The sequence below is a fragment of the Bufo bufo genome, chromosome 3 (assembly GCF_905171765.1).
Source record: "Bufo bufo chromosome 3, aBufBuf1.1, whole genome shotgun sequence".
NCBI lineage: Eukaryota > Metazoa > Chordata > Amphibia > Anura > Bufonidae > Bufo > Bufo bufo.
Genome location: NC_053391.1, coordinates 554,137,945 through 554,155,240, shown reverse-complemented (window position 1 = coordinate 554,155,240; position 17,296 = coordinate 554,137,945).

Below are 17,296 nucleotides of genomic sequence, written 5' to 3'. Positions count from 1 at the left end.
TTTTCACGCAACGCACAAGTGATGCGTGAAAATCATCGCTCATGTGAACAGCCCCATAGAAATGAATGGGTCAGGATTCCGTGCGGATGCTGTGCGTTCACCTCCCGCAACGCATCCGCGCGGAAAACTCGCTCGTGTGAAAGGGGCCTTAGGGTACTTTCACACTTGCGGCAGAGGATTCCAGCAGGCAGTTCCGTCCGGCAATGCAGACGCAAACTAATGCATTTAGATGCGGATCCGTCTGACAAATGCATTGCAATACTGTATCTGTCTTTCCAGTTGTCATCTGAAAAAATGGATCCGGTGTTTATTTTTTTCACATTTTTAAAAGTCTGCGCATGCGCAGATTGGGAAACCGGATCCGGTTTTCTGGAACACTTAGTACCGGATCCGGCATTAATACATTTCAATGTAAATTAATGCCGGATCCGGCATTCTGGCAAGTGTTCAAGATTTTTGGTCGGAGAGAAAACTGCAGCATGCTGAGGTATTATCTCTGGCCAAAAAACGTAAGAGGGACTGAACTGATGCATCCTGAACAGAATGCTCTCCATTCAGAATGCATTAGGATAAAACTGATCAGTTTTTTTTACGGTATTAAGCCCCTATGACAGAACTCAATACCGGAGAAGAAAAATGCTAGTGTGAAAGTACCCTTAGCTAGAGAATTGATAGCAACACAATGAGCATGGTCGACCTAACAAAGGCTCAGAACTACAGGTCGATGCCATGGTAATTTATGAGGAAACACAGTGGGTAGCAAAGGAAGAAAACTACTTTTATAACTACTGAACGGTAAATCTGTCAAATTTACATTATATTAGGCAATTATTGATGATGAATTAGTCTAAAACATAAGTTATATTTATGGTGACCGGAATACCTCTTTAAGTGTTTTTTATTTATATAGTTAGAAACCTTTTTGGATTATTTTTACCTATTTAACCATATTGATTTTCTTCTTTAAAAACAAAAGGCTTTGTGCTGCTCTTAAACAGACAGCATGGGTATAAGTAAAGTAAAGGAAAGATCGCTGGTGTGTACTTAGATGTTCCTCCAGATACAAATCTGAATTCTTTCCCTTATGGCGCTTTCAATCTCCGCTTCCCGTTACTAGAGGTAACTCCACCTTGTCCTTGTCTGCTCCTCAACTCCAGTTTATAGGAAATAGGAACAGAAGGCTGAATAGTGAAGGACTTCTGTTTGTAGCTTTGACACACAAGATTAATTATACTCAGAAGATTAAAAGCATAAAAGTGAACATCAATAAAACATGAATAATCCCTCTGTGGGGTTTGAGCAACTTGAGTTTCGCTCCAGCTTCATTGGGGGTACTTACAGTATATAATAGACTAAGTCAAACTATAAGGTTTATATATAAGAGCAATATCTTGGCGAACTTCACTGTACGGTCGAATCTTCTATGTCCTGTTCAATCCTGCAGAGCAGTTCAATGAATTGCTGACAGTCCTCCAGGCATAATGTGGTATAATGTGTCTTTTTTAGATACCAAGCTGGATTAGCATTGTTTATACATCCGTTCAGATCCCTATTCAGTCCCTAGAGAACTGGCCTAGTAGCCGAGCAAGTGAAAAAATGACCTTAAAAGTCTGACCCTGCAATACAACTGTCTGTCCCCGACTATGTGTTTAACTGTCAATGGCCAAATATACTGTAAGGTCCATATGATTCAAATGTCCCATGTAATTTCATAGTTTCATCATAAAAAGATTTGAGGGAAGAGACATGTTTAGTGGTGAAGGTCTGTGAGCTGGGACCCAACTTGTAGAATGAAGTGGCACTGGTGCTGTTACATCTATCATGTCTCTTTGGCTTTTAGCTTGAAACTCTCTGAGCTCTCAACAGACTTTAGTGGAATTGCAATAGGTTACTTCATTAGTCAGTGGGCAGTCTCCTATCATATCTATGATATGTTTGAAGTTTTAAAACACCAGCGGTATACTTGCAAGCAGTCTTCTAAAGCTTGTATTGAGAGAAAACACGCATAAAGGGGAAAAACTTTGCTGAAACATAGTAATTACTTGGACAATTATTCCTCCTCATTCTGTTAAAGGGAATGTGTCATCAGGAAATGACGTATTGTTTAAATCATGTTTTTATGTTTAACATATTTTTAAACAATTTTTGTTGATATTGATGATTTTTTGTTATTTACAATTTTCCATGTCACTATATTTAAACAAAAAACATAAAATCCTGCTGTTTTTGCACTGAGCACTAAGCCTCATAATAGGGGCCACTTCTTGGTTTGTACAGATCATTTTAGTGCAGTTACCTGCTTCTCTGTAATTTTAATCCTGCCTGTAATGATATCACCTCTATGTATAGATAAGACAGGATTCACCATTCACAATACGGGATTGTCAAATCTTATCTATTCTTTCCTTGTACTTGTACAGGTCACAGAGCATGCCTAGAAAACTCTCCCATAGAAGCCAATGAGGTCCCCTCCAGCCCATTGTCCATGTGGCTGCCGTAAAGCATTTTTCATAATGCGTTCTAAATGCAGATCCCATAGTCATGTTCAGGAAATAGAATTAAAAAAATCTGCAATCAGAAATAAAAACAGATTCGATAAAAAAGGAGCTGCGTCGCTATCTGGTTTTAGCTGGCAGAAAACATTATAGGGTGACATATTTCCTTTAAGGATCTGCTGCTGGTGTCTTCCTAAAGCTGGCCATACACATTAGACAGAAGTTGGTTGATGGTTGAACAGCAGTTGAACAACTAAACATCTGGAGAACATTCGTTTCGCAGACACGGCCATACACCTTTTAGTCCATATTGGTCGTTACAGTTGTTCAGACTGCCCAAACATGTTCAAAGAAGCCGGCGATGGAGGAAAGATCTTTCTGGGAACGTTCTTTCAAAGAAAGATCTTTCATTCACGAAAGATTATTTGTTCGACTATTGGATGAAAATTTTAAACGCTGCCAACTTCTTTTCAGATAATAATGGTCTGTGATTGGTTGGCTAATATGTTCATTTTGGTAGAAATCATCCATTTTGATCAACTTTAGACTAATGTGTATGGCCCTCTTTCATACGTTAACATTTTAATAACACGCAAATCACTTCCAAGAGGGCCATCTTGATGACAGCGACTAATAAATGAAAAGAATTAATAATTGGTTGATTTTTTTAGTGCATGAACCTGTACATGGAAACCCACATTATAACAATGCAATGTTGCTTGTCCTCGTCATAAGGTTAATTTTATACTCTTTAGGTTTTCCAAGATTCTGATATTGATGACCTATTCACAATATTGTAGGCTTAGTCAAGCCCAGGTGAGGCAGTTCTGTTAGTGTTAGAGACCCATATGCAGAAGCCACTTTGACGCCTGGTAGATGGGCCCGACACACGTTTGATCACAAATGTGCGCAAAGAGCTTCTATTTTTCATTTATAGTAGGTATAATAATACCACTTTCAGCTAGAATGATCCTTATTTCTCAGTTTTTTTTATTGTTTGTATGTGAAATATTGTGCTGCCATACCTTTTTTTGTTTGCTTCCTGCATGTTAGCTTTGTGGATATGCATCTGCGATTATGAATGTGCTAGTCTAAATGTTCTTGTAGTTGTAGTCAATATCAGATTGGCAGGAGACTGACACCCAGGACCCCTGCTGATCAGCTACTTGAGGAGGTCGCAGCTCTCCGGTAAGTCATCCACTGTAAAGCATCTGTGCTTGGTATTGTAGCGTAAATGTGATTGAGCTGCGCCTAGGCCACAAGACCAATAAACGCGACGGCACTCATTGACGCGTTGTCGTCTCTTCAAACAGCTAATTGTTGGGGGTGTCAGGAGTCGAACCCCCACTGATCTGATATTGATTACTTATCTTGATGATATGTTATCAGTATCAAAATCTCGGACAACCCCTTTAAGGGCTCTTGCCCACGAGTGTACTTGCAATCCGCAATATACGGCCACTGGCCGCGTGCACTCCGTATCACGGATGCGGATCCATTGACTTGAATGGGTCCGCATCCACCAGATACAACCGAAGATAGGGCTTCACTTATCTTTTTGCGGTGCGGCTGCACAGATCGGAAGCCCACGGAAGCACTATGATGCGCTTCCATGGCCTTTCTGGCCTTACTATCATAGTATGCACTTGCAAGCTCTCATACTAAATGACGTGTCTACTATGACACAGTGAATGACTGCTGGCTTTGAGTCATGTGTGGAAGTAACAAAATGTCCTTATTGATTAGGTATCCTTTACTTTAGGGTATACCTTATTCAGAATAAGGATACATGCACACGACCGTTGTGTTTTTTGCGGTCCGCAAATTGCGGATCCGCAATACACGGGTGGTGTCCGTGTGCGTTCTGCAATTTGCAGAACGGCACTGACAGCCATTAATATAACTGCCTATTCTTGTCTGCAAAACGGACAAGAATAGGACAGGTTATATTTTTTTGGCGGACCACGGAACAGAGCAACGACTGTGGACAGTACATGGAGTGCTGTCCGCATCTTTTGCGGTCCCATTAAAGTGAATGGGTCTGCATCCAAGCCACAAAAACTGTGTCTTGGATGCGGACCAAAACAACGGTCGTGTGCATGTAGCCTAAGTTAGGAAATTTCTATTAAAGGTCTTGTCCCATTAGGGCATATGGATGTGAAAGTGGATTTCCTTGCTTTGGCTCCCGTTATAAGACGGAAATTAGCAGTCACAAGCAGCTGATCACCCAGGGTTCCACATCACTTCTCTATGATGGTGTGTCTGACAGCTGTCTTGATTCCCATATAAATGGGTACACAAAGCAGATGTACGAAGCATCAGACAAGTTGGTCTGTTCATACAGCACAATTGTTCATTAGCCTAACAGTGACTCTCTATTTAGGAAGATAAATGTTATTTTATAGCACAAGAAGTCTGGGTATTTCCCAATGGCAGTTGTATACAAATCAACTTTTGTCTCATATTTTACATGTATTCTTTCCAAAAGGAACAACAGATGAATGGAGCAATGCAAACTTCTAAGAAAAGATGCTTAATTTTTCGGCATAAATAATGATGATAGCTTTATTTTCTGGGTCAGTACGATTATAGCAATACTAACTATATAGATATAGATAGATATAGATACTGTATAAATATACACACACACACACATGTGAGAGCTTGATATCATTTAGCGTACCTAACACTTTTTGATTGCTTTTTATTCAGTTTTTTTGGTGGCGCATAAACAGTTTTAATAAAAAAAAAAATTCTATGTCGTTCAGTGTACAGGATAAATTACATGATAATAGTGTAGTGCAGGTCATTATGAACATGGGGATACTAATTTTTTGCAATTTATTTCAATTGAAAAGCTTTTTTTCAATTGAAAATTTTTTATTTTTTAACTTGGAGATTTTTTTTATTTAATAAGGAAACTTTATTTAACCTTTTTTTAATCACATGGGGCCCTAAACAGGCAATCTTTTGATCACTTCTATAATGCAGTACAGTGTATTACACTTTCAGTGGGATACTGATATCCACCAGCAGGCTGCACTAGAGAAGCACAGCATGATATGGATACACTGTAGGCAGACCTGGGGCCCAGGACTGCCATGTCAAGACAATTTGCAGGGTGCCAATGGGAGACACAGGGAGGCCCCTCCCTCTAAACTAATTAGATGCTGTGGTCGCTATTGACTGCGGCATCTAAGGGGGTTAAACAGCCCACATCAGTGCTTCTGCGAATACAGACCATTAGGGCAGGAGCCTAGCCCTCACTTGAGGGCCAAGCTTCGTCTTTTCACTGCACGGGAGACCTGTGTAACGTTTAGAGTAGGCCGTCGTAAAAAGGCGGAAGCCTAACCTAAAGCCAGTTAGAGACCACAGTAAAGAGGCGTATTGGTGGTCACTAAAAGGTTAAAGATTATTTGGCCAAGTACTGTGTATTAACCAGAATTTTGCCATAAATAAATTCATAAAATCTGATATTTGCAATTTATTTTGAATTATTGTTAATTCTATTTTAAAAGCAATGTTCTCATCACATTTGCTTTCATTTAGCATATGTGGGGAAAATGATATTAAAATGAAACCATTTAAAATGTGTAAACAAGTTAATCCTTTAAGGAAGGCATTCTAGTTAGTACAAATCATCTTCTATCTTCCAGGACAGGGGATATCTGTTAGATCTGTGGGGGTTCAACCACTGGGATGCCTGATCATGTGCCTCATTTGAATGGTGTAATCCTTAAGCATGACTACTCCATTCAAAGTCTATCTCCAGCAGTCGGAGACTAATGGAGCAGTGTTGCAAGACTGACAGAAACAGCAATTTTGGAGTGTTTATTTTCCTATGTTGTTCACTGTGTGGGTGATAATTTTATAGTTCTGATTTTTATGGATGTGGCAATAAGAATGGGATTATTTTTTCACAAACAATGCCTACATGAAAAAGACATTTTTATATTTATATTCCTTTATTCAACTTGAACTTCTGACTCACTGATCGCTGAAATAACATACTGCAGTACTTTTGTATTGCAGTGTATTATACCTGTCAGTTTTATATCGACAGCCAGCCTATTAGACTTTGTTCTAAAGGGCTCCTTCCTCTGCCTAACCTGTTAGTTGCCGCGGTCGGTGTGCAATACATCCCTGCTCCAGCCACTCTGCACACACAAGATTAACATTACAAAAATGTATGCATTGCAGAGCAGAAACTAAAGGCAGATTTACACGTGCCAAGGAGCAGCCGATTATCGGAAGAAAGCGCTCCTTCCCGACAACTGGCTGCTCGTTCAGTGGGGGGGAGTGCTACATTTACATGCAGCGATCACCTCCACAGTGAGCAATCGCTGGTCCTCATACAGCTGCATTGTTTCTGGGCAGTTGAGTTCTGATTAGAAAGCACAATCTGCTGGCCGGAAACGATAATTTAGTTGCCTGCACTAACAACAGTTTCACCAGATGAAAGAGCATTTCTCTCAATCGGGTGATCGGCTGCACCTTTAGTCGGGCAGATTATTGGGAACGAGTATTCACAGCAATGTTTGTCCCTGATAATTTGCCCGAGCAATAGCATAGTGCCGAAGAAAACACTGCCTCAGCAGAACCAGATGCCACAGTGCAGAACAAAATACTGCCTTGCAGAATGAGAGCAACGGAGCAGGGTGCAGCTATAGCGCAGTGTAGCCTGACTTAGGGGGAAGTTGAAGGCAGAAAGGGGTTAATTTGGTATGGGAGTTAGCTAGGATTGCTGGGATAAGGGGTGGTGCAGGTAGATTCGCGGGCTGTATATAATCTGGTGGAGGCGAGGGACCTCCCACCAGTGTCCGTTGGTAGCTTGCCAAGTTTCCACGTGAGTAGTTAAGCAGTCAGGGTAGTTAGGATTATGGCCTCTTTAGATGATTTGTTAGCGGTTCTGACGCTGCAGAGGAGTTTGCAGGCGGCTTTGGAGGGTCTGTCCGGGCTGCAAGCTGTGCCTGCAGGTAGATCCAGGGCGAGAAGATCCGTTCTGCCTGAACGGTTGAGCCCGGAGGTGACCCCCCAGGTGCGGCTGCGCTTAAGGAGCCCCATCAGGCACCCTCCGCTGCCATTGGCTGGGACTGAAAGGGTTATGGCCAGCCGGCGCAGCGGAAGGAATCCTGCACAGCGCCGGGCACCGACGGCAGAGGGACGGGTTAGCTCCAGTCCCTCGTCTTCTGCACAGCAAGGGGGGCTACAGTCTGGAGCGGCGTTCCCCTTGCCGGATGCACAGGGCGAGAGGAGCGAGCTGGAGGTCAGTCCTTACCTGGTTGGGCAGTGGCCAGAAGTCGATCCGGGAGAGCGGTGGAGCATGCGGCCCCACCGGCGGGTGGGAGGGGCCTTCAATCTCGAGTGGCGTCAGCAGTGGAGCAGGTTGCACCACGGCCCGTATCGGCGGGCCGGCGGCTGTCTTTTTCTTGCCAGCGCGAGAGTAGGCCGCTCGGGACGGTGACACTGGCGGTGAGGTCTGGTACTGCAGGCCGGAGATCCATGGATGGTGTGCTGGCTGTGGGAGCAGGCTTGGCCCCGCCCACAGTGCAGCTGGGGGAGGAGGCTACAGTGGCAAGAATGGATGTGGCTCTCGGCTGTCGGGCCGGGGAGCCAAAGATGGCGCATATGATTGAAAAGGACAGGGGTGAACGAAGTCATCGGCCATCTTGTAGTGGGCCCAGCTTCCACCATTCATCCGAGTTGCAACCCGGCCAGTTGGACGGTGGCGGGGGTTTTCAGCGAGACCAGGCCTTGGAAGAAGGCGAAGTTAGCCAAGAAGAGTGGGAGGCTGATGACGAACTTGAGGACATGGCCGGAGCCGGTCCGTCAACATCTACAACACAGATTGATGCTATAAGGAGCTAGAGGGCGGTCGGCGGCTGCTGGGAAGATACCCCAGGGACAGGCAGGTGAGTGAACTTGTGTGGTGGGACGAGGGTGGGGTGTGACTTGTTGGGTCAGTCGGGGTCTGACGGGTTAGCACAGGAGTTGTTGTCGGGTATGTTAGCCAAGAAGAGTGGGAGGCTGATGACTTGTCACTTTTGTCGCACTTAGGTGCGGGGGCGTTCCCAGCTGCGGTGTGGGCTCCTGCGCCGGCTGTGGGCGCAGGGGAGCGGGTTAGTGTGGTCAGCGTTGAGAGCACAGCGGCTGCCACGGCGGGTCCATCGGCTGGTGAGGCGGAGGTGTGTGGGGGTAGTAAAGGCAAGGTTAGGGAGGAAGTCAGGCTGGCGGACGCTGCAAAAGGGGAGGTTTATGTCTGGCTTTGAAGGGCCTCTGGGGGCGCATTTGAAGCCTGAGGTCAGGGGAAAAATTTGGAAGGATGAGTATGTTGAGATATTTTTGTTGCTTCCGCTAGAAAAGTTCCATCTAGATAGGGTGAAGCCAGACGAGAGCAAAAAAGAGGAAGAGGAGAAGCGGCGGTATCGGCTGATTCCGCGGACATTTTTGAACTGGCTCCAGGCATTTGCTATTTTAGCGAGTGTGGTGGGCGAGAAGGCTCCGGAGAATTGTTCCGCCCTTTTTTGCTATATGGATGCTATTGGGGAGGCGTATCGGACATATGGGGGGTTGCATGGCTCAGGTATGACGAGCAGTTTCGACAGAGGAAAGCGGTGCGGTCGAGTATTCTGTGGGACCACAAGGACATCAGCCTCTGGATGCGGCTGATGGCGGCTCCAAAGGTGGGTAACCAGCCCTTTCGAGGTGCGGCCGGAGGTTCCTTGGCGTCAGAATCCAATAGCGGGAATAAAAAGGGATGCTGTTGGCAGTATAATGAGGGTTACTGCAAATACCTTGCCGATTACCGGTTCAAGCATGAATGCTCTGGTTGTGGCGGGGCTCACAGTTTTCGCAGTGTTTTAAATGGGGGAAGGGAAAGGGATCTGAGGCTGCGCAAAAAGGGGGTGACTCCCGTGAGGGTGGAAGAGATGGGGCCGTTGCTAAAGACCTACCCAAATAGGGAGGCGGTGGAGTTGTTTTAAGATTCTGTGCGTTTTGGTTTGTGCTGAGGCCGCTGCTCGCAATCTGGCTTCCACGTTGCAACGGCCGGATGTGGTTGCGGAAAAGATTGTAAAAGAGGTAGCAGCGGGGAGGATAGCTGGCCCATTTGCTGAATGTCCTTTGCAGGGTTTGTGGGTTTCGCCGCTGTGGTTGGTCCCGAAGAAAGAGCCGGGCAAGTTTTGGCTTATCCATAACCTGTCTTTTCCTTTGGGGTGTTTGGTTAATGACGGCATCAGCGACGAGTTATGTTCAGTGTCGTACACGTCTTTTGATAAAGCGGTACGTTGGGTACGTCGTTTCGGGCAAGGGGCTTTGTTGGCAAAACAGATATTGAGGCAGTGTTTCGTTTACTGCCCATTCATCCGGATAGCTTTATTTTAATTGGTTTTAAGTGGGATGGTCAATATTACGTTGATTGTTGTTTGCCGATGGGGTGTGCTATTTTGTGTTCATTGTTTGAAACGTTTAGTTCATTTTTGGAATGGGTCGTGAAGCAAGAGGCGGGCTGAAATTCAGTTCTGCATTATCTAGATGATGCTTCAGGTTTGCTCGGTTTTGCTGTGCATGATGGAGCGGGTGGCAGCTAGGTTCGGCGTGCCGTTAGCGCCTGAGAAAACTGAAGGGCCTGGTACATCTGTTAAGTTTTTAGGTATTGTAATCGATAGTGTAGCAATGGAATGTAGGTTACTTGAAGATAAGATGGTGGATTTGAATAGCGAGGTAGTTTTCCTGCTTAAGGCTAAGAAAGTGCAGCTTCGGCGAGTGCAGTCTGTCTTAGGCAAACTGAATTGCGCTTGCAGGATCTTGCCGATGGGTCGGGTGTTTTGCAGGTGCTTGGTCATGGCTACAGCAGGGGTAAAGGTGCCTTTTAATTTTTTGTGGTTGTCGTCTGAAGTACGGGCGGATTTAGAAGTTTGGGAGCATTTTTTGGGCAAATTTAATGGTCGTTTGGTGTGGATGGAGGCGCCTATTTCCAGTGTAGACTTAGAACTGTTTACTGATGCATCAGGGTCTTGCGGTTATGGCGCGTTTTGTCAAGGGCAGTGGAGTGCAGGTCCCTGGCCTGAGGAGTGGAGTGTTGCGGGGTTCTTAGGCAATTTAGCTTTGTTAGAGTTGTTCCCGATTGTTCTGGCAACTGAATTGTGGGGGGACTTGCTAAAGAATAAACAGGTGCGTTTTTGTTGCGATAATCTGGGGGTAGTGCAAGCAGTTAATAGTCAGTCTGCTAATCCCCCCCCCCCAGTGTTACACCTGCTTCGCCACTTAGTTCTTAGAGGTTTGAAGTTAAATGCTTGTTTTGTGGCTGTGCATGTTCCGGGTGTTGACAATTCGATTGCTGATTCACTTTCTCGTTTCCAGTGGGTTCGTTTTCCCAGGCTGGTGCCGAACGCGGACGGGAGGGGTCTGCCTTGTCCTCAGTGGCTCTGGAGTGTGGCCTTGGGGTCTCCTTAGATCTGATTAGGCGGTCTGTGAGTAGGAGTACGTGGTTGGCTTATTCTTCTGTGTGGTCCCAGTGGGAGCGGTTAATGGATCAGGTAGGGGGCTGCGAGGTAGTGGAGGATTTTCATTCGTTGTTAGTGTATTTTGTAGGGTTATCTTTCAGTTCGGGCGTGTCCTTTTCAGTAGCTTCCAAAAGGGTAGTGGCTGTGATTTTTTGGTTGCGGCTGCGGGGTTTGACCGATGTGTTCAAAAGTTTTTTGGTGCGCCAGGCCTTTAAAGGTTATCGTCGCAGTGTAATAAGAAGGGACACCAGTCGTCCGGTTTTGTTTTCAGTGTTGCAAAAATTGTGGGAGCAAGCTAGTGTGGTGTGTAGGTCATGGTATGAGGTGTGTCTGTTTAGAGCCGCCTTTATTCTAGCTTTTTTTGGTGCCCTTCGGGTCTCTGAGTTGGTGGCTAGTAGTTGGGTTGGTGGGGGCGGTTTGTTACGAGAGGATATATGCTTTGGTGAAGAGGGTTTGCGGTGTGTGTTGCGCAGGTCTAAGACTGACCAGGAGGGCAGGGGGGCTTGTATTGTGTTACGCACATTGCGTCGGTCGGTCCTATGTCCAATTAGGAGTGTGGAAGAATTGTTGAGTATTCGGCCTGGTGTGCCGGGTTAGTTGTTGGTGCATCAGGACGGATCGGTTTTGACCCGTTTTCAATTTTTGGCGGTCTTAAGGAAGTGTCTAGCTGCAGCGGGCTATCCAGCACAGGAGTTTGCATCTCATTCCTTTAGGATAGGCACGGCGACTGAGGCGGCTAGATGGGGTTTGGGGGAGGATGCTATCAAGCGGATAGGTCATTGGGAATCAGCATGTTATCGCTCGTATATTCGCCCTCACATGTTGTAAGTGCTGTGTTTGTGAGCGGTGTTAATTTGCTTCCGTTGTTGGTGCTGCTCAGTTCGGCCAAGTCTAATTGTGTTTGTTTATAGGGTCATCACCGTGTTTGGTGTGGATTCTCGTACATTCCTAGGTACACTGGGGAGCTTTGCATGCAGAGATGAGGAGGAACGGAAGGCAATTGGGTTTCCAACCTGACGAGTTACAAGTGCGGTGGATTGGTTTGTGGGGGCTCTAATGGGGGAGGGTGCTTCAGGAATTTCATGCTTCGGTTTCTTATGACAGGCCCCCTGACATTTTGGTTTTGCATGTTGGTGGGAACGATTTAGGGGTTCACAGTTCAAGAGAGGTGATTCAGACATTAAATTGGACCTGTTACGGTTATGGTGTGACTTTCCAGGATTGGTGGTTGTGTGGTACAAGGTGGTTGCACGGAAAGCTTGGCGTTTTGCGAGGTCGGTGGAACGGATTAATAGGGCGCGGGCAAAATTAAATAAGGAAGTCGGGCGTTTTGTGCAGCGTCAAGGTGGAATTTTGGTGCGCCGTAGTGAATTAGAGGCTGCATTGCTTCAGTTCTTGAGGGCTAACGGGGTCCATCTCAATGATGTGTGAACGGACTTGTGGGGCTTCAAGAGGGCTTAGAGACAGCCCTTAGGGTGTGGCAGGACGCCAATAGGTGAGGTGTCAACTCTGGTCGTTTGTAGCATGTTAATGGAGGGTCCTGGAAGGCAATGCAAGGTTTAATAGGTGCATGACAAGTTGGAGCGTGCATCTCATGAGGTTCAGTAAACTGGTGGATGGGGCTCCTGTTTGGGCAAAAAGGGCCTACAGGGGTAGATGGAACTATAATTTGGAGGATTAGGGGCCCTTGGATCGGTGACCGCGGCCAAGGGTAAGGTGGTACGACAAGTGGAGGTGAAGAGTGAAGAACACAGCTTGCCTGGTTGCCTTCTAGGATCCTATCACTAGGTTCGGAATATTATTGCATTTGATATGTTATGTGTTTATTATTATTATCGTGGAAAAGTTGGTGAATAATGTACTGTTTTAATAAATTGGGCCGTGAGGGCCTTTTCTCCAAGAAGTTATCTCTGTGTGTTAATTTAGAGAGCTGGCGGGGTAAGTGGTGGTAGGTATGGTGTATGACTGAAGGCATCTTCCATCCTAGTAAGTCAAACACTTTATTTAGGGTTGTCCTGACAATGTGTCAGGTAAATAGGTTGTATTTGCCTAGCGAAAGGACCTGTTCGGCCCCAAGATGCATTGTAAGGACAATTCTAAATAAAGTGTTTGCTGCTATACCAGTGAAATATTACAGTTTACCTTAATTGTGCTGCTACTGCACTCCCATTTTCCTACTCCTTTCAATAGCCTTGCGATATGACATCAGTGTCTGAGATCGGCCAACCTCTCTAAGTTCACAAAGAGCAGAGATATAAATTTATAAATTACAAGGTTTCTTGTATTTTCCCACAAAATGATATATCAATCTGCTTAGCTCCTTCTGTTCTATAAGATGCTGCCTGCAGATTGCACCACATTTCAAAGTGACAGATTCTCTTCAAGCACTGCAATTAGTGGAATACGCATAGGTTCCACTGATTATAGCTGATTGCAGAACAGCCAGAGTTTAGCTGATCATCAGTGGCCATACACATCCTGATCCCCCCCCCCCCTGCCCCCATACACAGTTTGGCCGGGCATGCTTGTGTTTGTCAGTGTTGAAAAGCCCCTGGCAGAACAAAATGATCAGGCCCAAATATTTAGTTTGCCTGATTCTTCTCTCCCCTGACATCATGTGGAGACCTTAGCAAAAATAAATATAAAAATAATCCTAAGGCCCCTTTCACACGAGCGAGTTTTCAGCGCGGGTGCAATGCGTGACGTGAATGCATAGCACCTGCACTGATGAATCCTGACCCATTCATTTCAATGGGTCTGTGTACATGAGCTTTTTTTTCACACATCAGTTCTGCGTTGCATGAAAAATCACAGCATGTTCTATATTCAGCGTTTTTCACGCAACACAGGCCCCATAGAAATGAATGGGTCTGCGTGAAAATTACAAGCATCCGCAAGCAAGTGCGGATGCGGTGCGATTTTCACGCATGGTTGCTAGAAGATGATAGGGATGAGCAACCCCGGACTCCATTAAAGTAAATTCACTGTATTATTTTCCCTTATAGCATGGTTTTAAGGGAAAATAATAGCATTCTTAATACAGAATGCTAACTAAAATGTCGATTGAGGGGTTAAAAAATAAAATAAATTAACTCACCTTATCCACTTGATCGCGCAGCCGGCATCGTCTTCTTTCTTCGCGATCAAGTGGTAAAGGTGAGTTAATTATTTATTTTTTTAACCCCTCAATCGACATTTTAGTAAGCATTATGTATTAAGAATGCTATTATTTTCCCTTATAACCATGTTATAAGGGAAAATAATACAGTGAATTTACTTTAATGGGGTCCGGGGTTGCTCATCCCTATCATCTCCTAGCAACCATGTGTAAAAATCGCACCGCATCCGCACTTGCTTGCGGATGCTTGCGATTTTCACGCAAACCCATTCATTTCTATGGGGCTTGCTTTGCATGAAAAACGCATAATATAGAATATGCTGCGATTTTCACGCAACGCACAACTGATGAATGAAAATCACCGCTCATGTGCACAGACCCATTGAAGTGAATGGGTTCGGATTCAGTGCGGCTGAAATGCGTTCACCTCAGGCATTGCACCCACGCGGAAATCTCGCCCGTGTGAAAGAGGCCTAAGGTTTTCACTTTCAGTTTTTTTATGCAGTTTCTGAAGCCAAAGCCAGGAACAGATCTTAAACAGAGATCACGTATAAGGAAAAGAATGAGCCTTCACTTTTTGAATCTGCTCCTGAATTTGACTTCAAAAACTGCATAAAAAAAACAAACCTGAATGTGGAAACTCAGCCTTAAAATTTAGCTATTTATTACATCCCCTCTCCTCAAATAAAGCTAAATAAGTGAGCAGAATATAAAAAATGAGCAATTTAACAATTAGTTTGTATAACACTAGTTATATAATACATACAAAATGTGATCAGAAACATATGCACCTTTTTAACTGATTCTACAGGAAGAAGTAACCATAGAAACCAATAAAACATGATTTTCTAAATCCTTTACTTTTATAAAATTACCCCATGTCATAAAAATTATCATATGCATTTTTGCTTTAGATTACATCGTACTGTGCAAAACTTTTTAGAAGTAACCTACAACCCCATCTTGTGGTGACTAATTCTTGCTGCAGAAAAGCAGTTACAAAGGACTTTATCATGGCAATAAAAAATTCCGCCTGAGCACTGTAAAATCCCTACACACATGATGCAAAAATTAACAATCATTCTGGATTGTACTAAAATAAAATGGTACCACACACCCTTTTTGTTTGGAAGATGCACACAGAAGGACTCGGTAGTCTGTAAATCATGTAGACAAATGGCAGCACTCTCCTTGTAAGTGCTCAATGTGAGGAAAATGTTATTATAAATCAGAATTAACACCTTCAGGACCCTGCGATTTTTCACCTTAAGGACCAGGCCATTTTTTTTGCAAATCTGACATGTGTCATTTTATGTGGTGATAACTTTAAAACGCTTTTACTTATCCAGGCCATTCTGCGATTGTTTTCTTATCACATATTGTACTTCATGACAGTGGTAAAATTGAGTAAAAAAAAATATTTTTATTTATAAAAAAAAATCCAATTTAGAAAAATTAGCAAATTTCCAAATCTCAATTTTTCTACTTTTATAATAGATAGTGATACCTCCAAAAATAGTTATTACTTTACATTCCCCATATGTGTACTTCATGTTTGGATCATTTTGTGAATGCCATTTTATTTTTTGGGGACATTAGAAGGCTTAGAAGTTTAGAAGCAAAGGTCTGAAGTCACCCTGTGAGGCTTACATAATAGAAACCACCCAAAAATGACCCCATTTTAGAAACTACACCCCTCAAGGCATTCAAAACTGATTTAGGTGTTCCACAAGAATTAATGGAAAATAGAGATAAAATTTCAAAATTTCACTTTTTTGGCAGATTTTCCATTTGAATCAATTTTTTTCAGTTACAAAGCAAGGGTTAACAGCCAAACAAAACTCAATATTTATGACCCTGATTCTGTAGTTTACAGAAACACCCCATATGTGGTTGTAAACTGCTGTACGGGCACACTGTATTGCGCAAAAGGAAAGGAATGCCATACGGTTTTTGTAAAGCAGATTTCACTGGGATAATTTTTGCCATGTCACATTTGAAGACCCTCTGATGCACCCCTAGAGTAGAAACTCCAAAAAGTGACCCCATTTTGGAAACTACGGGATAAGGTGGCAGTTTTGTTGGTACTATATTAGGGTACATATGATTTTTGGTTGCTCTAAATTAAATTTTTTGTGAGGCAAGGTAACAAGAAATAGCTTTTTTGGCACAGTTTTTATTTTTTGTTATTTACAACAGTCATCTGATAGGTTAGATCATGTGATATTTTTATAGAGCAGGTATGATAACTTTTTTTCGTTGTTTGTTTCAAGTTTTACATAAAGCATTTTTGGAAAAAAAAAGATATTTTAGTGTCTCCACATTCTGAAAGCCGTAGTTTTATATATTTTTTGGGTGACTGTCTTGCGTAGGGGCTAATTTTTTTCTGGATGAGATGACGGTTTGTTTCAACATCAAATGGCAAACTCTTTCATATGAAATCATATTTTAATTGCAACACCACCTATGCTGTTTATTTAATCACATGTGGAAAATGTAAATTGCATTATGTGGGATGCACTACTAATGCCATTAAAGTCAGAGTACGCAAACACATTTCCGATGTGCCACACCATGGCAATATATCTGCTGTCAGTCTGCATTTTGCTGTCTGCCATGGTGGGGACACATCTGATCTGGTGGTACAGGGCATTGAAAAGGTTACAATGCCTAAAAGAGGAGGAGACCGCAGAAGGAAATGACTAAATAGAGAATCCTTCTGGATTTTTTAATTAAATACACGTCAACCAGAGGGCTTAAATAAACGCTTAGATTTAATCTTACAGCAATAGTCCATATATATGGAGTCCTTGTAGCCTCCCATATTCATGAATGATTCCTTGAATAACTTTTTTCAAGCCAATACATCACATGAATTCTTTTATTGATTGTATGTTTTTTTCGTTTTTGTGGTGAAGTGTTGTTTAAGGGTGTTTGCAGTCATGTGATCGCAATTAGTGAACAGGTGCAGCCTTCCCTACAAATATCGCCATTTTAATGTCTTACAATGTCATGAGTAAAGGCTTGAATTGTCTTTGGTAGCCCGAAACGTGTAGACAAGACTTTTTTGTAAATTGGATGTGTTTTTACCGCAAGCAAAAATAAATGAATTCCTTTACACTTTTTTTTTTTTTTTTACGGTATTCAGCTGAGGGCTTATGTCATGTAATATTTTTATA